The sequence below is a fragment of the Rhipicephalus microplus genome, chromosome 6 (genome assembly GCF_043290135.1).
Source record: "Rhipicephalus microplus isolate Deutch F79 chromosome 6, USDA_Rmic, whole genome shotgun sequence".
Classification (NCBI taxonomy): domain Eukaryota; kingdom Metazoa; phylum Arthropoda; class Arachnida; order Ixodida; family Ixodidae; genus Rhipicephalus; species Rhipicephalus microplus.
The window spans coordinates 116389977-116415197 of record NC_134705.1 but is presented as its reverse complement, the minus strand read 5'-3'; the positions used below and the strand labels follow the sequence as shown (position 1 = coordinate 116415197).

The 25221-nt window shown below is 47.3% G+C and overlaps 1 protein-coding gene across 5 annotated transcripts in view; it reads right to left on the bottom strand.

Moving 5' to 3' along the window:
- LOC142765437 (uncharacterized) overlaps positions 1–25221 on the bottom strand; it is a 64607-nt gene that overhangs the window by 37417 nt on the left and 1969 nt on the right. For all 5 annotated transcript variants that reach the window (XR_012884250.1, XR_012884251.1, XR_012884252.1 and 2 more), the window contains exon 2: positions 23646–23782. The gene's annotated coding sequence lies outside the window, so the exon portion shown is untranslated. The remainder of the gene's footprint in view (positions 1–23645; positions 23783–25221) is intronic.

The window sequence follows — 25221 nt, the reverse complement described above, 5'->3', positions numbered from 1 at the left end:
TTTGACAATCAACAAGGGGAAGACACGATCGTGTGGAGCTCCCAAGAAAAAAATTTCATCATGCAGTGGGTATCAAACTAGTATGATGATGCTCAGGATGCCTATGTAGATATGAGGAAAAATTTTAAAAAAAATTTTGCGTATATAAACCACCAATAAAATGCTCGTGACGAGCCATTCATGTTGCATGGCTTGAGGTGCCTACAAATGTTAATTATTGGAAGTAGAATGCATAAGGAACATGAATCCTATAAGCTTGAGCTTTTAAATGCCTACGATTTCATGCCAGATCAAAGCAGTTATTTTTTGATCGTGAACAATTCCGCTGACGAGGCTAAATGAGTAAGAGTCATCAACTCTGCTTCGCATTAAAGAAGGGTGAAGAGTCACCCTCCGTTGAAGGGTCATGTGTGACGTGTACAAAAAGTAGTACTCTGGAAATTTCAAAAAGGGCATTGAGTTGTCATCTCTCTGAATGTCGACGCTTCTTTCGTGCCTGCTGAGCACGTGCTATATAAAATCCTAAAACGTAAATTTTGCTAGAGGCGGTAATGTCAAATAAAGTTGTGGTATCGTACTCGTACAATACATATGTACCTCTGTATAAGTAGGCAGAACTTGGAGTTTTAAATGCAAAGCATTTCTAACCAAACTTCAGCGACTTTGAGCGTATCTATCTATCTATCTATCTATCTATCTATCTATCTATCTATCTATCTATCTATCTATCTATCTATCTATCTATCTATCTATCTATCTATCTATCTATCTATCTTTCTATCTATCTATCTATCTATCTATCTATCTATCTATCTATCTATCTATCTATCTATCTATCTATCTATCTATCTATCTATCTATCTATCTATCTATCGATCCGCCTACGACTTTTAGCTCTCCTGGCCGTTTCAATAATGGTATTGACACCAAACTTGGTATGGCATAACGGGACTGTATGAAGAACGTATTTGACTTGTCATAATCTGAAAATGATGACATGGATGGCATGAACGTCATGATTCACATTTCATGGTCCTGCAGCTCTTGCGATGGTTTCATTCGCGTCGCATGTTTTAAAACTGGTAGGGTATGGCATGATTGCATAGTGAACACAAGCGACAGACCATAGGTTGAAAGTCATGACATGCGGGTCATGTAACAAGATGATTACATGCCGCGGTCATGATGCACTCGCGGCCGTTTCGCTAGCATGACATTTACCAAATTTAATATTACAGTACGTGAATGAATGACTATTGTGACTGGTGCAACATGATAATCATGAGATGTGTGTCATGCAACAACTTGACTACATGCCCCATTCATGATGCTTCACGGCCGTTTCGCTAGCTTCACTTATACCGAACTTGGTATTACGAAACGTGAACGTATGACGAAGGTATCATATTGGTGCAAGCATGGTAAACATGAGACGCGTGTCATGTATAGCTACGCTCATGACGCACTCACGGCCGTTTTGCTAGCTTCTCACGTACCAAACTCGGTATTACGTGACGCGAACGGACGACATAGGTAAATGACACATCCAACCATGATAATCACGACATGGGTGTCCTGTGACAACATGAATACATGCCACACTAATGATGCGCTTACGGTTGTTTAGCTAGCTTCACATGTGCCAAATTTGGTAGTACGTGACGCTAATGAATGACGAAGATATGTGACTGGTGCGATTATGATGATATTGAGATGCGTGTCATGTGAGAACATGACTTCATGCCACAGTCAAGGCGTCAATACGTTTCGACGTCACGAGGAGCCCGTGCTCACCGGCGTTCTTTCGGCGCGTCACGCCGGCGTTGCCACTCCAGGCGCCGGTCCTGCCATACACCAGCAGGCGCGCGCCACGCTGCGTTGCTTTGACGCATGCACGTTTCAGGGCGTCCGGCGTCCTTTTGTCTTGAAAAGAGGGAGACCCAGTGTTGTCTGGGTAACGCATCGGCGCGAAATGAAGCATGTCGTATTTCTCACCGGTTGAAGTCCTGCCGCGCCGAAGGACGGTAGTCGCGCCGGGCGTAAGACTATAGGAACCCGGCAATGCAGTTTACGAGATCTGATTGTAGTACCAGAACACACAGCCTAGCGAGCAGGCGCAGCAAAACCAAGTCTTCCAATGCGTAGCCTTGCGAGTAGACGCAGCAAAGCTGCACTTGCATGTGCATAATATTATATATTTTAGTTGTGAGCAGGGAGGTCAAGGCTGATTATGTACGCGCCCAGGAAACTTTTGAAAACGCGCCAAAAGGCATTCACACTTCAGCGTCTTAATGGTTTCATTGGTTCAGCGAGAGTTTCATTTGCTTGGTATCCCTGGCAGTCGGTACCAACAATGCTGAGGCGGCCCAAAAAGCTTCTTCGCGCCCTCTGGTCAATTGTCGGGTGCATATAAGTACTCGCGTTTCGCTAACGTAGCGTCGCTGTGCCCAGCATGCGCGCGCGTCAACGCTACCTTGGAGTTTAATGGGCCCTTCATCATGCGTTCGCGGCCGTTTTGCTAGCTCCATATATACCAAATTTGGTTTTTAGTTAACGCTTTCGGTTTTTAGTTAACGCGCACGCTGCAATCCCCAATAGCAGCCATTGGCATGTACATTGAGCACTATCTGACAAGAAAGGGTTGCTACGTTATACTCGCTGGGTGTAACCTCCTTAGTTTTAGAAAGGTTTAGCGAGCATTGAGCCACAGTGTCTTGAATACAATGAAATAGTATATACCATGAACTTGAGGTGGTTAAACGTGGGAAGTAAATATGAAGCGCAAACCGTAAGAAAGTAAAAGCCGAATTCTCCTGTCTCTCATTTCCCATTAGCAGCCGTTCGCATGTACATTGAGCGCTATCTGACTGGAAAAGTTTGCTACGTTATACTCGCTGGGCGTAACCTCCTTGATTTTAGAAAGGTTTAGCGAGCGTTGGGCCGCAGTGCCATGAATACAGCGAACTAGTATATACTGAGGGCGAAACGGTTCGGCGCCGCTTCTGCGCCGCTTCTAAGCCTGCGCGTCGCGGCAGTGCCTTCCAACACGGGCACCGGCGGTAAGAACGCTCTCGCCCGAAAGAAGCAAGAAAACTGTGTGTGTGCCCCAATTGAGGGGCAGGTGTAGTAGAACCTTCAGTGCGGAACATTAAAGTTCTGTTATCGCACATCTGGTGACCCGGAAAACGAATGTACCGCACCGCCATGGCCGACAAACAAACGCTTGCTGCCCTTCATCAACAAGTACAACAACTGCAACAACAACTGCAGGCCCAGCAGCAAGTGATCCAGAACCAAGAGCAGCATCTCCAGGAAAAGCAGCCGCGGAATGAAAATGAAGCACTCTCGTCCGACGACCGTGCACCGCCCACTTGGGCCACGCCCCCCAAAACTTCGCTCCAGCGGTCCCTGCCATCTCGGGCGCCTCCATTTTACCGTTAGGGGCAGAGGCGCTTGACGTGTGGTTCGCTCAAGTCGAGGCGCAGTTTTGCACGGCACGCATCACCCGGAAACGAACGCGCTATGACTACGTCGTCGCCCATCTAGACTCTCGTTATGCGGCTGAGGTTCGCGATATACTTGCAAATCCAGCGGCTGATGACCATTACCTATACCTGAAGAGGGAGCTGACCCACCGGCTTTCGCTTTCACAATACGAAAAGGTGCGTCACCTACTCCAGCACAAAGAACTCGGTGACCGCAAGCCATCGCAGCTCCTGCGTTACATGCGTGACCTCTTCGGCAGCACCCGGTCGACGACACCCTCCTCCGTATCAACTTGCTTTAGCGTCTACCCTCACATGCGCAGGCCTCTTTTCATGACAAAAGGACGCCGGACGCGCTGAAACGTCACATGCGCAGACCCCAGGCACGCTTGGCGCCGCCGTCGTCACTTTTCTTGGCCATGAAATCTCTTCAGAAGGAACTAGACGCTTGCCTGACCGCATCCTGGCCCTTCAAAATTGTGAGCTCCCTGCCACAGCGAAAGACCTCCGCCATTTCCTGGGCATGTTCAACTCGCTTCATGCCCAAAGCGGCCACATATCAGGCCCCTCTCCATGATGCGTTGGCAGGTCAACGCGGCAACCATACTGTCACTCGGACTCCAGGTGCAGGCGAATCTGCCGCTGAACCAGCTCTCTCACATCGTCGATCAAGTCGTCAAGATTCCATTGCCAGCATCGCTTCTCACCGTCAACGCCGCTGACACCCGACAGTCCTGCAGCGAGCTCGCGCGCCATGTCGGCGAAATCACTCGTCAGCTGGACCAAATTCGAAGACGCCTGGATCAAAGCGCGAAGCTGCATTCACAAAAACGCTCCCAAAGCCAAGACAACAACGCCGTTTCCTCGCACGGAAATGATAACGGCCCCTGATACTTCCATCGCCACTTCGGGGACAAAGCCCGGAAATGTCAACCACCTCTCTCAGCTGGACGTCAGGGAACTTCAACGGCAGCCCGCAGAGACGGCCGCGAACTGCCAAATTAGAGGTTGTCGCATATTTGTCACCGACTAAGTCACAAAGCGGCGGTTCTTGGTCGACTGTGGCTCCGACATCTGTTGCTTTCCCCGAACCTTCCTGCGTGACAAGCGTCCTTGCACGTCCTTTGAGCTCAGTGCGGCAAACCATTCGACCATCAAGACCTACGGCTCGCTCCGCTTTAACATCAACTTCAAAAACCTGTGTCGAGATTTTCCACGAAATTTCGTCATCGCCGACGTCGCAGAGCCGATCATCGGCTCCAAATTATTGGCGTACTACAATCTTCTACATGACTGCCGATATGACCGACTTATCGATGCTACAACAGGCCTCTCCACACCGGGCCAACGTGCGACCACCCAAGAGCCTAATGTCTAGGCACTAACCATTGGGAAGCAGTTGCCATACCATGACATGTTTGCAGAATTTCCCGACCTGACTCGACCTAGCGGGCGTCCGCGAGAGGTGCGCCACTCAACTGTGCACTACATTCGTACTACTCCCGACCCCTCGGTCTCATACCGCGCCAGTCGGATAGCCCCGGACCGCCTACAAATCGCACAGGCTGAATTCGTAGCCACGCTCCACGAATGTACTGCCCGCTGCTCGGAGGAACCTCACGCCTCACCGCTTCTTCTGCTACCAAAGAAGACCAATGGCTGGCCCCTCTGCGGAGATTATCGCGCCCTTAATGCCCGCACCATCCCCGTTAGGTACCCCGTCCATCATATACAGTACTTTGCTCACCGCTTGGACGGCAGCACTATCTTCTCAGTGGTGGACCTCATGAAGGCCTGCACACAAATTCCTGTAAACCCGAATGATGTCCCAAAGACCGCAATTATCACGCCTTTCGGCCTATTCCAATTCCCTTTCAGTAGCTTTGGTCTCCGCAACACGGAGCAAACCTTTAAAGGCTTCATCGATGACGTCGTCCGCGGCTTGGACTTCTGTTTCGTCTACCTAGACGACCTCTTGATTTTCTCCCGCAACAAAACGGAACATCGCTAACACCTTTGTCAGCTGTTACAGCGTCTCAACGAACATGGCTTACTCATAAACGTTCAAAAGAGCACGCTCGGCGCCCCCGTCGTCAGGTTTCTTGGCCATGAAATCTCTTTAGAAGGAACTAGACCCTTGTCTGACCGCATCCTGGCCCTTCAAAATTACGCGCTGCCTGCCACAGCGAAAGACCTCCGCCGTTTCCTGGGCATGTTCAACTCGCTTCGTGCCTAAAGCGGCCACATATCAGGCCCCTCTCGATGATGCGTTGGCCTGCTAATGCGGCAACCATCCTGTCACTTGGACCCCAGCCTTACCGTAAGCGTTCGAAGACTGCAAAACTGCCCTCTGCAACGCTACGCTGCTCTCCCATTCCAAGCCAGAGGCGCCCTTGGGTCTTTTCACAGATGCCTCTAGCACCACTGTCGAAGTCTCTCTGATGCAGCGTGTGGGCAACAACTGGTGCCCCTTGGGGTTCTTCTCGAAGAAACTCTCTTATTCTAAGCCGCTCCCACCTTCCGGCAGCATCAGCGATGCAGCTTCGCCATCTGCGGAGGCGGCCTGGCCAGCCTACTACAGAGAGCTCCTTGCCATCTACGAAGCAGTCCAACACTTTTGCCACAACCTCAAGGCACAGCACTGCACAATATACACCGACCATATACCTATCACTTACGCCGTCTCCCAACGCCGCGAAAAACTTCCACCGGTCCAGCAGAACCAGCTGTCCTTCATTGCTCAATTCACCACAGATATCCACCACATCAGCGGAAAGGAAAACGTGGTCACCAACGCACTCTCTCGCGTCTCGGCTGTTAAGCTACGAACCGTTAAAGCCGACGCCCTCGCCGAACCTCAGAATAGGGTCACCGAACTCCAGCAGCTCCTCGAGAAGGGCTCTTCACTTTTAGTGCGAAAAGTTACCATCCCTAGGTCAAAGGATGCCCTCTACTGGGATATATCAACAGGACGAGTGAGACCATACGTCCCTTCTTTGCATTGCCGAAGCCTCTTCAACCAGTTACACAACCTCAGTCATCCCGGCATCCGGGCTTCTACACGCCTCGTGACTGACCGCTACGCGTGGCCCTCAATGCAACGGGACTGCCGCACTTGGGCACGTGCATGCATTCAATGCCAGCGCGCCAAAATCACCCGGCACGTCACATCGCCACTCGGAGAATTCCCCCTTCCGACGGAACGGTTCCAGCACATCCACATTCACTCTTGGTCTGCGCGCAATTTTCAAGCCAGACATTCAAGCCATGCCCGCGGAATTCATCTACGGGGAGCCGCGTCGCCTACTTGGAGAACTCCTCTCCGCTCCGACCTCTGATGTAATTAGCTCGCACCCTGCAGACTTCGTCGCTCGACTCGGTCGCACAATGGGCGCGCTGTGCCCCTCACCAGTGGCTCGCCACACCAAGCTGACCCCGTTAGTCTTTAAGGACCTGACAACATGCTCGCATGCCTTCCTCCGCGACGACATCGTACGCGCACCTTTCCAGGCGCCTTACTCCGGACCTTACAAAGTCATCTGTCGCTACGACAAAACATTCACCCTGCAAATCAGTGGAAAGAATGTACGCGTTTCCATCGACCGCCTAAAGCCATCATACATCCTTTCCCAGGAGCGTAGCAACCACCGCACGCCTCCCATAATTCGCCGACAAAAGCCCGCAACACCTAGGCTCGCACCCTACACCACCCGCCTTGGATGCCAGGTGCGGGTCCCCAAACCTCTTCAGCCCTGACGGCTCCTATCTGCGTGGGGGGGGGGGGGGGGTGGGAGGGTGGCGGCGAAACGGTTCAGCGCCGCTTCTGCGCCACTTCTACGCCTGCGCCTCGCGGCAGTGCCTCCAAACACGGGCGCCAGCGATAAGGACGATATGCCCGAAAGAAGCAAGAAAACTGTGCGTGTGCCCGATTGAGGGGCAGTTGTAGTAGAACCTTCAGTGCGGAACATTAAAGTTATGTTATCCCTCAATACCATGAACTCGAGGTGGTTAAAGGTGGGAAGTAGACCCGAAGCGCAAGCCGTCAGAACGTCAGAAAGTGTGCGTGGGCCACCTCTCGTTTACTTCTTAGAATGTACGCTGGATGGCGGTGCTTCTTTATGAGAAACATATGATGAAAAGATGCGAGATGGTGGTACTTGAAGTGTTGAATAGATGGAGGAACGGACACACAGATAGATGCATGGATGGACGCATGAACGGACGCAGGGGCGGACGCATGGACGGACGCACGAACAGACGCACGCACGGACGGGCGGATGAATGCATGAACGGTCACACAGACGGATGCATCGATGGATGGAAGCAAGAACGAATGGACGGACGAATGCTTCACCCCACGCTCCTTCAGACACTCCGTGGATATGCTGCCAATTTTTTTTAGAGTATGACTTGGTAAATATTTAGGGGGTATTTCCGAACAATATTCAATTTATTTGTTGGGTTTGAACGTCCGAAAACTACCATACGATTATGAGAGACGCCTTAGTGGAGGGATCCGGGAATTTCAACCGTCTGATGTTCTTTCACGTGCACATAAATCTAAGCACACGATGGTCACGCAATCTCAATTGATCGAAAATGCGGCGGCCACAGCCGGGATTAGATTCTGTGACATGAGAGTTAGCAGCCGAGTGCCTTAACTACTAGACTACCGCGGTGGGCTATCTCCAGTCACTTTTCGGGCTCTTTATAGGTCAGACATTCATCGTACCTTCCAAAGAGAATTGGCAGTGAATGCCATTGACGGCGAAAGTGGAAATTATACTGAACGCACGTGCCACGCTTTGCATTCGGAACAGGTCTCTAACTTTACTAGCCTTGCCCTAAAAGAAAAATAAAATATTGAATTATCTAACTTTAGGTATGTTGCTATTTTGCCACTTTGATATCTTCACAAAAACAATATTGGATTCTACTTCGGCCCGGAATATCCAAATGCACTATGAGTAATAAGCTGCAGCACTTTATTACACATCCCAAAATACACATTATCTTTTGAGTATGTGTCTGTAAAGTTGAAGTGCTTGAGTGCACAGTCATTGAGCAGATTGTGCTGCTGGAGCATTAGAATGATAGGTTACTTGCACGAGACATCGAACATGTATGTTCGCTCAGTGTGAGTGTTTAGTGTCGATTTTTCTTTTTGTGGGCATACTGAACAAATCCGAAGTGTAAGATTTCAACCCTCTTCAAAAAAAAACTTCCCGTTGTGCCAACACAATATATGATGGTGGTTACGCAGATGTTTTGCAACTTGCATACACAAATATTTTTTATATATTCTTTGCCATGAGAGCCAAGAGGGAAAGGTTTACTTAGACAAACAATCTCTGAATACGTACGTCTTTATGGTAGTACATCCTTCTAGAAAAGCATGGTGCAATACCGCTAGCACCCGATGTCGAGCTTACTGCCAAATATCGGAAAGGTGGTCGATAGTGGAAGAAATGTTAAAGATGACGATAAAAATGACAAACGTTTATAATGTCGCTGGCATTACATTCATCGGTAACAACTAAAGAATGTGCTAGAAACCTTACTGAATAGCCGTGAACGACTTAAAACTTATGTAAAGCTACATCTGCGCCGAGGTTTAGCACAAAGCCATCGTGCGTGTGCAAAGATATGCAAAATTAGCTCATGAGCTGCATTCAGCGTCAATATACAATATTTGTCGCCGATAGTATTCGTTGGTAGCGTTTGCAAAGTTCGTAAAATATGTTCGCATTGTTTTCTTATTACACCAAACATCCATGAAGAGGTAAAAAGAAGATGCATAGTGTCTCTAAGGCCTACAAGGTAAAAATGGCTAAGCAAATAAAAGGTACGTCTTGCGCTGCGAAATAGTAATGTAAATTATAGATAAAGTTAAAAATGTAACGGGCAGAAACATTGGCCAGATATATCCTCGTATATTACCTGATCAAAGAGTTCTCCTTTATGCACGTGCCATAAAACAGCAGGCTAGCACAACAGCAAGCCTCGGCAGCTGAATATCAGGTGTCACTGCCACCACATTCAGTTGAAAAACATATTGCTTTTTTTTCTCTACCAGTTTTGATATTACACGCTACGTGGTAGCGGCGCGTAGATGCAGCTCATTGACCACTTGCAAAATGAAGTTTGATACTATAATTTACAGAGATATATGAATTGCGGTTCGAACTATTTATATGAGCTATGAATCTCTGTGCCATGGTTCATGCACCACGACAAGTGGGCATGCAACAACAAGTTCGGTTCGCCACCGCATGTGTATAGATACATACGAGACAAGCAGTGGACTGGGTGGCCTTCCCTCATAAGGTGCCTATGAATACTGAGGATGCCATCCGCGTAGGCCATAAAATGTCTGTGTTGTTTTTTCGTTATATGTTGTGTTAAAGGGAACTCTGCCATTTTTTCGATATACACTGATTTCAATCAAACTTTGAACATGTGTTCTCGTCGCTACCATAGTGATATGTGACCAAATGATCCAACAGGAAGTCATTTAGGTTTTAGAAAACAAGCTTTAAAATTGGTAGCTGATTTTGGAACCACACTTGTAAACGTGAGCCACCCTGTTATATGACGTAAGGGACTATTTCTCAAACACCCACGCCTTCCCCAGAAGACGGATGTGCGCGAAGAACGAGTGCTCTTCTCAGTTCCCTGGATAATTGCCGTACGTGGCGGGTCGTTGGTGGGACATGGACGAAGCTGTGCGGCGAGCGCGTTGAAGACGCTTGGCTCAGCTTGATTGGCTCGCGTCTCGTTGTTGTTACCCGCGCACCGTCTGCATCCTCGAACGCGATCGGACGCATTGACGCGTGCAGACACAGATGGACACATAGACGGATGAATGCTTTGCCCTACTCATCATAATTTACTTTGTGCATATGCACTCAGTTTTTATGTATAGAACGAATTCAAAGCTTCTCGCTTCTACTGCAATATAGGGGGCTCTGTGCAGTATTAGCTCGAGCCGGGCTCACTGCTGAATAAATGCTACATGCAAGGTATCTTTGTTGGAAGCGGTACATATGATTACTACACGTCTCTGGATCTTCGCATTAGATGCCACTTTCCCCCAGCCAGGATATATGAGGCCAGACTTAAGTTTCCCCAGTCGGCATCAGTTCCATCTTCCATTGCAAAGATTTTGTTGAGAAGTTATCGAAACGCTAAAGGTCCTTGTTTACATATTGTGCTAAAAATTATTTGTCTGTCAAATGGAGAATCATTGGGCTCGTTGTTGACACCTTTTAAACAATAAGCACTATAAATTCACAAACATTCAATGTGAAATAAGAGGGTTAAATAGTAGTGAGCTCGTTGCTGAAAGTAGAATGCCCATTGATTGATTGATAATATATATCTGGTGTAAATTGTTTCAAAACCACTATATGAATATGAGAGACGCTGTAGTGAAGGGCAACAGAAATTTAGTCCACCTGGGGTCCTTTACTGTGTACCCAAATCTGAGCACACGAGCCTACAGCATTTTTGCCTCCATCGAAAGTGCAGGTGCCACAGCAGGAATGATCAGGTTGCCTGCGGGTTAGTAGACAAGTTCCTTGGCCAATACACCACCACGGCGGGAGAGAGATTTTACAATGAAAATTCTTTGTGACAATTCGGTTGAATCATTGTCTAGCTACAATTGACACACCATTGAAATTTGGTGATATATTGAAATTATACATATAAATATGTTGTAATAGTTCCTGAATCTTTGTAGACATATATGCAAAAGTACACTACCCCAGTACGAACAATGTTTTGTTAGGATGATATGATGATATGTGGGGTTTAACGTCCCAAAACCACCATGTTGTTACGATGCGGTGGGCATGGCCCAACCGTCGTAGTCGAATCGAAGAGGAAGAAGTGGACTCAGCGCACGAAAGATCCCCAACGGAATCGGTGATAGTGACCTTTTTAGGAAAGGATTTCATCGCGGTTGAGCACGTCTCGTTCCACGCGTACAGCGTGACCTGTACTGTGAGGCTCGACTGTGAAGGAGCTGCTCGGGCTCAGGATCGGGCGGCAGTATCCTTTTTGTTCTTTGAGAGTTCGTTATTTTCCGGTAACTGTATCGGTCTTTCTCAGCTGAAGCGAGTCATTCGATCTTGATGTCACTTTCTTCCCCCGGCCAAGGGCACTCCTCTTGGTTAGCTTCCACTCCCGCCAAGGATTGGCCGATAGACTACTTGTTACGCAGTGGGGCGAGAAGTGTTCCTGTGGCGCTGGTACCTACAGATGGGGGCAGTATTCCGATGAATAACCAAAAGGCGATTCAAGTGGAGCTTCGGAAAGCCACTTAGCATTCCCAGGAGATAACTGAGGTCCGCCAGTTTGGTTGCGGAGGCATCCTGTGCTGTTCCGCAGATCAGGAATGCATTCGTGAGCTCCTGCAATGTTCCGAATTCGCAGCGCATCCGGTAAGCCCATTTATTCCGGCACACCTCGCATGCTCGAAAGGATTAGTCCGTGGTGTAGACACAAGCCTGACACCTGCAGAAGTGCTCGATTTGGTTTCAGTGGCGGGTGTAATTTCAGTATACAGATGCACCCGTACAATTGACAACATAACATCCCCAACGGAATCGGTGATCGTGACCCATTTAGGAACAGTCCGACCTTCCAAAATTAAGGCATGGCCACTGATCTATAAGGTAGAGCCACTTTCCCCCAAACCACTGCAGTGTTTGAAATGTTGGTGATATGGACATAGCGTCAGAGGGTGGCGATCACTTTTTAGATGCCGTCTGTGTGGTGAAAATTATGACAGCCGCGAGTGCAGCTCTGAGAAAGAGAGTTGCTGCTTATGTAAGGGGGCGCACCCTGCAGACTCCGCAGACTGTGCAGCAAAAGAATTGGAGCTTGCCATATTGGATATTGTAGAACGCAAGCGGTGCTCTCGCAGAGAAGCCGTTGCAGAAATATGCAGGTGTTGCAGGATATGCAATATGCAGGATATGCAGGTGTTGCAGCACGTAATACCACCGCCATGGATGCATCTGTCGCAACTTCTATCGCAGAGGCCATAGACAAGGCTACGGAAAAGGTAATAGAACGCCTCGCAAACAACCTTTTTGAAAGCTTGGCACAATTGGTTTCCAATCAACTATCTCAAATTCTAGGTGTAGCATCTACGAACGATTGGGATCCACAGGCATCATTGGTATCGCAGCGTACAGAAATAGAGAGTGCGACAACACGTCAGCGAGCGTTTTCTCCTGAGGCAGGGACTTCCGAAACAACGGTAGACGGTGATCTTACAGATGATTGAGAAGCATGTGCAGATATGGATATGGACTCTCATAAGAATCTGAAGCGAACCCGATCTCCCCAATCAAAAAATTCTTCGCATAATTTGAAATCTAAAAAGTATCTATCCAAAAATGAATTCTTATGAGAACATGTCTAAGAAAGACTTCTTGCGAAAGGACATTTTGGACCAAGCAGTTTCTGCGATGGTTCTGTCCTCAAAATAGGTTCACTAACCATATTACAGTGGAATTGCAGATCTATATTTTCCGCAGCCAAAGACCTATCATACATTTCTTCACAATTTTCCCCGGATATTATATCACTGCAAGAAACTTGGCTTTCAACCAGCCAAAAGTTTTACCTAAAAAAATATCGGCTATTTCGATTGGACAGACCTAGCAGAGGTGGTGGGTTTGCTGTCTTGATAGCAACTAAGTTTAGTTTCAAAGCTACGATCTCTTATCGTTGTGTGACTCCAGATTATTGATAGTAGACATAATAATACCCGACGGTTGTCCCTTTTCGTTTGTAAATGCGTATTTCGCAGCCGGGTTGCAAGACACACGAAGTCTAGACGATATGTTCTCTGCCTGCAGAAAGGATATATTAATCACTGGAGACTTCAATTCACATCATGTGACTTGGGGTTTTAAAACAGATTTAAGCGGAAAAAGGTTGTGGGATGGGCTGTTGACAAGACCAAGTCAACTGGCAGAACATGGGAGAAGCCTTTGTCCTGCAGTGGACGTAGTCAGGCTGATGATGATGACGATGATGATGAAGGAACATATATTTTGTCACAGTTAACTACACTGTGGTCATCAACAAAAACTTCAATAACTTTTTAATCATTCACTTAAAGGCAGATGTTTATATTAGAAATTCATAGTGCGCACAAATGATGGCTTAGCTATTTTTCTAAAAAATCCCAAAAGTTGCAAGTTGTTGTATTATTAACCATCAAACTTGACATACAAAATCAAAAGTGATCATAGCAAGCCCACACGAAGCACGGCACACCTTGGGTATAAAACGTAAAAATGAATTGTGATTTCAAGTAGGATTTCGGAAAGAAGGCTCTGGCAGGAAAAATAGGCCGGCCATCTGTAGTACGTCACTAGACAGCTTAGCCTACTGTCTGCGTTTCATCTCTAGTGCTCCCCTGTGTCTGTCTCAAACTGTAAAAGGGCGTGACGAATACATGGCCTGTCTGCGAGAATCATTTCAGCGACCCTATCCGAGTTTTATGCTTCCCCGGCTAACAAACTCTTGCTACTCGAGTTTATTTTGGTACGTAATTCACAGAAACAGATTAGCGCGCAACACCAAGTACAAGAGCATAAAGATGTGCCGTCACAAGTGAGGTGTCTTGCAGGTTTACACGAAAAAGAAGGACGCGGCGTGCCCCAACTCAAATTTTGTCGACTCCCTGCCACGAGTCATGTCTGCGTTTCACTGCGCTTTCTGCAGGTCGTGTGCCTCCAGTTATGATTTGGCCCGTGAAGTTCGATGAAGAATATCTTGAACTACGTGGAAATTTAGTGTTTTAGAAAAGTACGACATACTTTGGCACACGACAACCACCTTGCAATATGAACAGCTGCCCTCAAGTGAACACTTCAAGAGGTAGTTAACAAATTTTGGTTAATTAGTTGGAACCACGTGATGCCAAAAATTTAAACACGTGAAGAGCCTGAGAAATAAATAAATGTAATACACATGGAGAGAAAAAAATTAAAGTAAACGAAGTTAAAAAACTCAGAAAATAAGGAGAACAATGAAAGAAAACATGACAAAAGGAGTGAAAAAAAGAGCAACATAATTACCAACACAAGAAGCCACCCAGCTGCATGATTCTTCCAACCTTGGCACCACTATTGAAAAGCTGGTTTACCTTTTGAGGGGTGACGCTGCTAAAGCCGTAGTTCTGTCCATGCATGTTTCTTTGTGACCAGTTCATAACCGCCTAGTTGTATAATTCACTTACCAATAGGCGCTGGTGTGAGGGACAGGCAGACGAACGGACACATAGACAGACGGAGAGAGGCACAGATGGACGGACTGAGGCACGGACGGAACGACGCATAAATAGACAGAAGAACGGACGGACTGACAAACAAACGCAAGCACAGAAGGATGGGCCGAAGAAATGACAGATGCCCACATGGACGAATGGAAGCAGGGGCGGACCGACACACGGACAAAAGCACGGATTGACGGAATTATGCACGGGAAGACAGACGAACAATGCACAGAGGGACTCACGGACGGAAGGACGGACGGACGCACGCACGAACAAACGAATTGATCGAAGCACGGACAAATGGACTGGCGCTTCGCTCCACTCATTATCATTGCCTCCGTGCCTATTCTAATATTTTTTCATAAGTGGTTTGATTCAGGACAGGGCTTTTGACTCTTTGAAGTGGCCTCATCTGATCTGGTCTTTGGAAGTAGGATAGGTTTGCCCAGAAAAAAAAACCGGTGGGGGCATAGTCATTCCATCGAACCTTCGAGTAACACACTTTCTAGCCCGCACACTATCTTCAATGACAATGTTCTTTCTTAGGATACTTGAACGAAGAAATTTTCCTCTGTCTGCCTTTCACACGATTCAGCCACCTGTCTAAACTTTGAGCATTTGCTCAATGCCCAGCCATTTTAAACTGGTGGCTGCGTACACATTCGTGAACATTGTCGATGAAAAAATAAATATTATGCATAGATGAGGCGCAACATCAATACGTAAGTACTTTAGGTTGTTTAAATTGTAATGAATCTGAATAACGAATGCTCTGCTAGTAACGAAGAAGACGATGATGATCGGTGGCTCTAGTAGTAGCTCGCACACGCCGCTCGTCATTAGCCAGACCTGCCTGATAAAGCACATTTTGCCAAGCTGCGTCTGAACCTTTCACGACGTACAACACCTCTATTTCAAGTGGTGTAGGAGCCGGGGTTCCCATCAACCTGGAACTTCGCAATCGGACGCTACCCTCACCGTTCACCATCACTGCTCCTGGCCCTTCTCAAGCTGCCTTAACAACGACAGTCTACCGTACTGCCGTGCCTCGGCAACGTGACCCACCAATTTTTCGCGGCAACAACGAACAAGACGTCGAGGACTGGCTCGTCGAGTACGAAATCGTAAGCGCTTCCAACAAGTGAAACGCCTGCGACCACCTCACAAACGTGCACTTTTACCTTGCTGATGTGGCCAGTCTCTGGTTCAAGAACCACGAAGGCGAAATCACCACCTGGTCTGCCTTAAAAACCACCATCGCCGCGGTCTTCGGTCATCCCGCCGTGCGCAGGCTTCGCGCGGAACAGCGTCTCCGTAGTCGAGTACAGCGCAGGGATGAGACCTTTACAAGTTACATTGAAGATGTCTTGTCTCTTTGCAAGCGCGTCGATGAATCTCTAACCGAACGCGACAAAATCAAGCACATCATCAAAGGAGTTGATGACGATACCTTCCAGATGCTTGTGGCTGAGAATCCACAGACCATCACCGATGTTGTCCAGCTCTGTCAGGAGTACGACGAGTTGCGTAAGCAGCGTGTCTCGATGCGCAGGGCCGCTGAAGATACGGCTGAAGTTTCCGCCCTCGTGCACGACGTCGCTGCTGATCACACCGTCTTACTGCCCCACATCAAACAATTCATTCGTGAAGAAGTTGCGCGTCAGCTTTCTCTTGTGGCCGAAGCATCCACGCTAGTGACCTCGTTAGACCCACGTCTACGCCAGGTCATTGAGACACAGGTCACGCAGGCACTGTCTCCATCGCCATCTGTCCCTAAGCCACTGACCTACGCTGCCGTCGTTGCCAGACCCCCAGCCCCACCTGTTCCAGGCGCATACCGGGGCACCGGGTACTCCTACTCTACGACGCTGCCTACATACACGGCACCCCATCCCGTTTCGCCCACTGCACCTTCTGTCGTTAATCCAAGGCGCACCTTGGATAATCGACTCATCTGTTTCGCATATGGTTTCGTGGGACAAATAGCACGCTACTGTCGCCGTCGCAACTTCCAGCCTCCAGACCATGGGAATTCTGCAAATTACCAGGCTACCCAGAATCCCCAGCGACCATCTTCTCCTATCACAGACTCATTGTCCCCACGACGCCCTGTCAATTCTCGCCGGTCATTACCACCTCGTCGCCGATCTGTCTCCCCGATGCTTCGGCGCACGAGCCCCACGCGGGAGGAAAACTGACAGCCGCAGTTCCGGAGGCAAGAACTGCGTCGTCGTCGAACTTTCCAAGACCTCCTTTTTGTCCGAACAACGAAATTGATGTGCTAGTAGAAGGTGTTGCTGTACGTGCACTCGTCGATACAGGCGCCGTCGTTTCTGTAGTTAGTGAAAAACTGTGTCGCGATTTGAGAAAAGTTACAACGCCGCTTACGAATCTTGTTCTGCGTACAGCCACCTCCCATTTCATCGCGCCGACAGCTCAGTGCACAGCACGCGTTCTTATTCAAGATGTTTGGTACGCCGTCAGCTTTGTTGTTCTCCCACGTTCATCTTACGACATCATACTAGGATGGAATTTCCTTTCTGCCTATCAGGCCCTCGTCGACTGCGCTCGTGCTGAACTCACGTTGACGAATCCGTGCCTTGATATCGACCACCACAGTCCCTCGAAAGTGTTTGCTGCAGCTGACGTCCGTTGTCCGCCGTCCTAGAGCCTGTGTTTTCCCCTGCTGCCACTAACTCGACGCTCCTGTTCCAACCAACTATAGCTAGTGTGCAACACCGAACCATCGTCCTCCCGTTTGCCGTCATCAACTTTTCCAATGGTTCGGCGGTACTTTACGCGTGCAACGTTTCTGCTTGTCCGTGCATCCTGCTACGCGGCGAAAGTCTGGGAAGCCTCGAGACCTTAAATTGTCTTTTCGAAGACCCGATCTATCCAGACAAGCCGTTTTTACCGCCTTGTGCCGCAACTGACGCTAGTGAACCTATGGATGTATTCCGCAAGTCTATTGATTGCAACCTCACACCTGGGCAGCAGGAACAGCTGATCAAGCTTCTACAGCGTTTTCGAGCCTCGTTTGACCACAATCAGCCTTCCTTAGATCGAGCGTCATCTGTTGTTCACCATATAGATACCGGTCAAGAGACGCCATTACGGCAGCGTCCATATCGTGTGTCACGTGTGTCAACTACCCAACGCCATGCCATCAATGAACAGGTTGACGACATGCTGACACGTGGCATAATCAAACCGTCAAGCAGTCCCTGGGCCTCTCCAGTTGTGTTGGTGAAGAAGACGGATGGATTCATCAGGTTTTGCGTGGACTACCGACGTCTCAACCGAATCACGCGCAAGGATGTCTATCCGCTGCCACGCATTGGCGATGCCTTGGACTGCCTACAGGGAGCCGAATTTTTCGCCTCTTTAGATCTGCGCTATGGATACTGGCAGGTACCCATGGCAGAGGCCGAGCGCGAAAAAACAGCTTTCATCACGCCCGACGGGCTTTACGAATTCACAGTCATGCCCTTCGGCCTGTGCAACGCGCCAGCTACTTTCGAGCGAATGATGAACTCTATCCTTCGAGGCCTCAAATGAAACGTTTGCCTTTGTTATTTAGATGACATTGTCGTCTTTTAGACTGAATTGGCAACCCATTTAACTCGCCTCGAGAAAGTCCTCGCGTGTATTTCTGCCGCGGGGCTGCAACTGAATCTGAAGAAGTGCCATTTCGCCGCTCGAAAGCTTACGATCCTTGGCCACGTGGTTTCAAAAGACGGCATTCTTCCTGACCCTGCCAAACTTACAGCCGTTTCAGCGTTTCCCAAACCGACCACCATGAAAGAGCTCCGAAGCTTGATAGGCCTTTGCTCTTACTTCCGGTGCTTCGTCCGCAATTTTGCGACGATCATCACTCCTTTGACCAAGCTCCTCGCCGGCTCTAGAGACCTTTCAGCTTGGTCTGCCACCTGTGACGATTCTTTCAATGAACTGCGTCGCCTCCTCACGTCGCTACCTATTCTGCAACACTACGACCCATCGGCACCCACAGAGATCCACACCGACGCTAGTGGTGTCGGGCTAGGTGCTATTCTTGCACAGCAGAAAGATGGCTTCCAAGAGTACGTGCTTGCCTACGCAAGCCGAACTCCTAGCAAAGCCGAAATTAACTATTGCGTCACTGAAAAGGAAGGCCTCGCCATTATTTGGGCGATAGAGAAATTTCGACCTTACGTGTACGGGCACCTTTTTGACGTCGTGACTGACCACCACGGCCTCTGCTGGTTGTCGTCACTGAAGGATCCAAGCGGTCGCCTCGCCCGATGGGCATTATGCCTCCAAGAATATAATGTTAGCGTGGTCTATCGCTCCGGCCGGAGACATTCGGACGCAGACACCCTATCCCGTTCGCCCCTACCCCCTGACCCGGACTGCTGCGAAAGTGCAACCCGTGATGCCACTGCCGTCACCATCGCCGACATGCCATCTGAGCAACGCAAAGACCCTTGGGTTGCTTAGATTCTAGACATCCTGGCTGGGCGGACGGCTTCCCGTCTTCTCGCACGTTGCGTCGGCAAGTGGAGCACTTCGCCACTCGCGACGACGTGCTGTACCGACGCGACTACGCACCCGGTGGACGTCAGTGGCTACTCGTGATTCCACGTCATCTGCGATCCGAAATTTGTTCCACGTTTCATGACGACCCCCAATATGGCCACGCAGGTTTCCTGAAGACTTATTCTCGCATATGTCTCCGATATTACTGGCGTGGCATGTACCGTTTTATACGACAATACGTTCGGGCCTGCTCGATGTGCCAGAGACGAAAAACTCCCCCTTATCACGCCAGTGGTATCTTGTTACCCTTATCATGCCCATCTCGACCATTCGACCGCGTCGGCATCGATATCTATGGTCCCCTTCCCACACTGCTGACGGTAACCGCTGGATCATTGTTGCCGTCGACCATCTCACGCGGTATGCCGAAACTTCATTCCTTCCCTCGTCTACAGCAAAAGACGTTGCGACTTTCGTTCTTCACAACATCGTATTACGTCATGGAGCACCTCGGGAGTTACTGATTGATTGTGGTCACGTATTTTTTCCAGACGTCATCACAGCATTGCTGCGTGAGTGCCACGTCGTTCACCGCACTACAAGCGCCTATCATTCCCAGACCAATGGAATGACAGAGCGCTTCAACCGCACCCTTGGTGACATGCTCTCTATGTATATCTCGTCAGACCGCTCCAATTGGGACCGAGTGCTCCCGTTTATCACGTTCGCCTATAATACCGCCATTCAAAGCACTACTGGGTTCTCTCCTTTTTTTCTCCTTTACGGACGCGAGCCTTCTTGCACTATGGACACCATTCCATTCTTTCGTACAAACCTGACTCCTCAGAGTCCACGACTTTGTCTCTGGCCACTACACACGCTGAAGAATGCCGCCAATTGGCAAGATCATTCACAACCCAAGACCAAGGACGCCAAAAGCACCACCATGACGCATCAAATAACACTACTTCCTACGATCCAGGTTCACTCGTCTGGCTGCTTGTCCTTTCTGCTACACCTCGCCTTTCTACCAAGTTGGTCCCCAAGTATCACGGCCCATATCGTGTGCTACAAAAAACGTCACCAGTGAATTACCTCATTGAGCCACTGGAACCATCTTCTGACTAACGTCGTCGTGGCCAGGAAATTGTCCACGTCTTGAGACTTAAGCCCTGCTACGACCCTCCCGTGTTTACTTGTCCATAGGTCGGCAGGATGGCTCCTTATTACGCGGGGAGTAATTGTGATGGATATGAATAACGGACGCTCTGCTGGTAATGAAGAAGACGATGATAATCGGTGGCTGTAGTAGTAGCTCGCGCACGCCGCTCGCCATTAGCCAGACCTGCCTGACAAAGCACATTTTTCGAGGCTGCATCTGAACCTTTCTCGACGTACAACACCTCTATTTTAAAATACATAAATTATTACTACATAAATACGTACAATACATAAAGGTGTGCCCCATAATTCATAAATGCGGAATTCTAAAGACAATAGTGTGACTCACGCTGCCTGAAAATGCGACACTATTCACGAAAAAGCACTGTGCCGACGATTTTGTACTGCCACATGTGGACATCTTCCCCAGTGACGAACGGGTCATTTGAACACGTGATATAATGGCCTTCTCCTTTCCGTTTCCTCTTCACCGTCGGTGACGGCTATCCGATTTCTGCCGCCGCTACCGGGTTGAAGGCCAGCAAAGCACCTGCTCACTTGGGCATGGTTTCACACTTTCTGGCTGTAGTTTATGTACAGCCAGAAAGAAATATTTTTTGACCACGTTGCCAAATTTTATAAAAACACAACCACAAAAGTTCTGGCGCTATCTGGGCGGCAGTAAAAAACGCTTGGAACATAATGAACAAAACATTGTCCTGATAACTCAACCGAGGACCATTGCTAATACAATGAACGAGTGTTTCCACTTGGTCTTCTCTCCCCAGACTGAAACAAACGGGCTGTTCACGAATGTGACTGATGTTGATCCTGAATTTATATCTTGCGAAGGCGTTCTTGCAATTCTGCTGGATATAAAAGAAAAGTCGTCAGAAGGGCCAGACCTAATTACTATTGCTTTTTTGCGCCGTTATGCCGAGCCGATATCACACATTTTGACCGCCATCTTTCGTTTATGCTTGAGCCACTCAGTCTTGCCTGATGATTGGTGCGTAGCTCGCGTTGTGTCTGTCTTTAAAAAAGGAAATAGCTTGAAAATGAAAAGTTATCGACCCATCTCACTAACATCAACCTGCTGCGAAATTTTGGAACACATATTCGCCACTTTTATTAACTAATTTCTGGAAACAAACAGCGTCCTTTTCGAGTTCTAACATGGGTTCCGCAAAGGCCTTTCTACCACTACTCAACAATTTACAACCACTCATGAAATCGCACAAGCTTTAGATTCATCCAGCCAAATAGATTTAGTCTTTCTTGACTTCAGTAAAGCCTTTGACCACGTACCCCATGATAAACTACTCACTAAGCTTTCTTCTGTTGGCCTTCGTGCGTTTATAATTAACTAGATCAAATCATATTTAACAAACAGAACACAGTTTGTGGAAGTCGACGGGTGCGCATCTGAAAGACTTGGTGCGACATCTCGCGTTCCACAGGGCCGTGTTTTGGGACTGGTTCTTTTTTAATTTACATCAATTACATAACAGCTGCTATTGACCCGACAGCTTCCATATAATTGTTTGCAGACGACTGTCTTATTTTCAAGGAAATCACGGGCTCCTATGACCAAGTCTTGTTAAAGAGCAGTTTGACGGGAATTGGTCAGTGGTGCACTACCTGGGGTATGAGCTTGAACGCTGACAAAACAGTTCTACTTCGTGTAACGAAGAAAAAACAACCCTTTCAGTTTTCCTAATCATTAAATGATGCACCAGTGGCAGAAAAAACGCCAGTAAAATACCTCGGGATAACGTTCACCAATACTCTGTCGTGGTCAAAGCACATAAAAAACATCTGCGCATCTGCCACATGCAAGTTAAGCCTTTTACGGCATCACCTCAAAGCGTCACCAACTCATGTAAAATTACTGGCCTTCAAAATTATAGTACTTCCTAAACTGCAATTCGCTTCGGTCGTATGCGACCCCTTCCTTAAAAAAGATAAGTACCGGCTTGAAATGGTGGAAAGATGCGCTATACGCTTCATTTTCAACAAATATAGGACCACCGACTCGCCAACTTCTATAATGCTGGTGAATAGCATTTCAACCCTGGAAGATAGACGAAAAATCGATAGGCTGAAACTGCTGTTTGCTCTTTATACTGGTTCCACGAAGGTAAATGCATCGGTATACATTCAACCATTTCAATCGCGCCCCACAAGACATCGGCACACCCACAATTTGCTTCCGTGTCGAGCCCACACAAACATGTTCAAGAATTCGTTATTCCCACGTACAGTATCGGAATGGAATTCACTGCCTGAAGTGGTTTTCACATCTCAGTCTATTTGCCATTTTGAGCGTGCCATATTGTCTGTACTGCAGTCTGTACTCGACTTGCTTTACTGTTTATCGCTATTGTGAATGTATATTAAGAAGATAGACCCATCACCGTTTTTTGGAAGGTCGTATTAACCTGTGTTTAGGCTCATCTATATATCTCTGTATAATGTACTTATCTTCTGTATTTTGTGCACATCATTCATCTATCACGCTTACGTGTGTTTTCCACGTACTTTTGTGCCTCTCCTGCTTGGTCTTTTTCAAGACTGCAGTATGTTGTAAATAAATAAAATAGAAAATAAAATAAATATTTTTTCCCGCAAACTTTGCATGATTGGGAATGAAAATTGGCCATTGCTGTATTTGTTGCATGCAAAAAAAAAACAAGAACAAATCACACTGCTTGATTTGCATGTGGCGAAACAAGCTAAATTGCTAAAGGCTGTTAAGCCAAGTATGGGCGTTTCAGGCAAGTCACCGGGGTGAGCCTTGTAGAGGCTAAACAGAGCAGTAAGACAGTTTTATTGGTTCCCACATAACAGCTTTCTACGCCGGCTTGGGAAACGTTTTAGCACAACCATATATTCACGTGATTATGTTGGAGCTGTGGCCTAGGCCAGAAGCATTATTTTGTTGAAGATGTTGCACCGTTGCTTTCTTTTGTTTGTAAACCGATATGGAGCACATTTAGTTAATGTTTCATTTTTTTTTGTTTTTTGTGCAGCACAGTGCTTTCTGTCCGTAGCTTTTCATGTTTGCTGTAGCCGGTACACAACTTCTTCTGTTTCAGCATTGTGACAATTTCATCATGGTTTATTGAACAAATTACCACTAGTAGTTTTCAGTGAAAAGCAAAAAGCAAAACACTTACTTTAAATAACCACTGTAATAAGACCAATTGAAGGAATACGATTCGTTAGTTATGCCAATCTTCTGGTCTACTTTGCACAGTATAGTTGTGTTCTCCGTTGAGTTGTACGTCCATATTGGATCTGTTGTATTGAGAAACTGAAATCGATTGAGAGAGAAGATATTGTATTGAAAATTTTTCCTCCACGGCTATTACCTGCCCTAAGTAGACATAGTTTTTTACAACGTGAAGTGGACTATTACCTATCTCAAAGCGCTGCTCTCTTCCGAGGTTGTTGTACATTACCTTCGTTTTCTGCAGATTAATTTTAAGTCCCACCTTTCTGCTCTTTTTGTCAAACTCTGTAATCATGAGTTGTAATTCGTCCCCTGAGTTACTCAGCAATGCAATGTCATCAGCGAAGCGCAGGTTACTAAGGTACTCTTCATTAAGTCTTATTCCTAACTGTTCCTATTCTAGGCCTCTGAAAACTTCCTGTAAGCACGCGGTAAATAGCATTGGGGAGATCGTATGCCCCGGCCTTGCACCGTTCTTGATTGGTATTCTGTTGTTTTCTTTATGAAGCACTATGGTAGCAATTGATTTCTTATTGATTTTGTCCAGGATGTTTATGTATGCTTCATCGACGCCCCGATTCCGCAGTGTCTGCATAACTGCTGATATTTCTGCTGAATCAAACGCCTTCTCGTAATCTATGAAAGATAGTGGTTGGTTATATTTTGCGCATTTCTCTATTACCTGATTGATAGTATGAATGTGGTTGATTGTTGAGTAGCCTATTCGAAATACTGCTTGTTTCTTTGGTTGATTGATTTCTAAGGTTTTCCTAACTCTGTTAGCAATTACTTTTGTAAATACCTTGTATACAACGGAGAGCAAGCTGATTGGCCGGTCATTCTTTAAGTCCTTGTTATCTCTTTTCTTATGTATTAAGATGCTGTTAGCATTCTTCTAAAACTTTGGTACTCTTCCCGTCAGGAGACACCTCGTAAACAGGGTGGCAAGTTTCTCTAACACAATCTGTCCTCCATCTTTCAGCAGATGTGATGTTACCTGATTTTCACCAACAGTTTTGCCTCTTCGCATGCTCTCCAAGGCTTTCCTGACTTCTTCTATCATTACTGGTGGGGTGTCATCTGGGTTCTGCTAGTTCTTATAATATTAAGGTCGTGGTTGTCCGTGCTACTGTACAGATCTCTTTAAAACTCCTCTGCTATTTTAACTATCCTATCCATATTGGTAGTTATTTTGTCTTCTTTGTCCCTTAGTGCATACATCCGATTTTTCCCTATCCCAAGTTTCCTCTTCACTGCTTTGACGCTTTCGCCGATTTTCAGAGCGTGTTCAATTCTCTCTATGTTATCCCTTCTTACGTCGGATACCTTACACTTATTAATCAACTTCGAAATCTCTGTCAGTTCTATTTTGTCTGTTGTACTTGAGACTTTCATTCTTTGACGCTTCTTAATGAGATTCTTCGTTTCTTGGGAAAGCTTGCCATTGTCCTGTCTAACTAGTCTTCCTCCAACTTCCACTGCACACTCCGTAATGATACTTGTCAGATTATCATTCATTG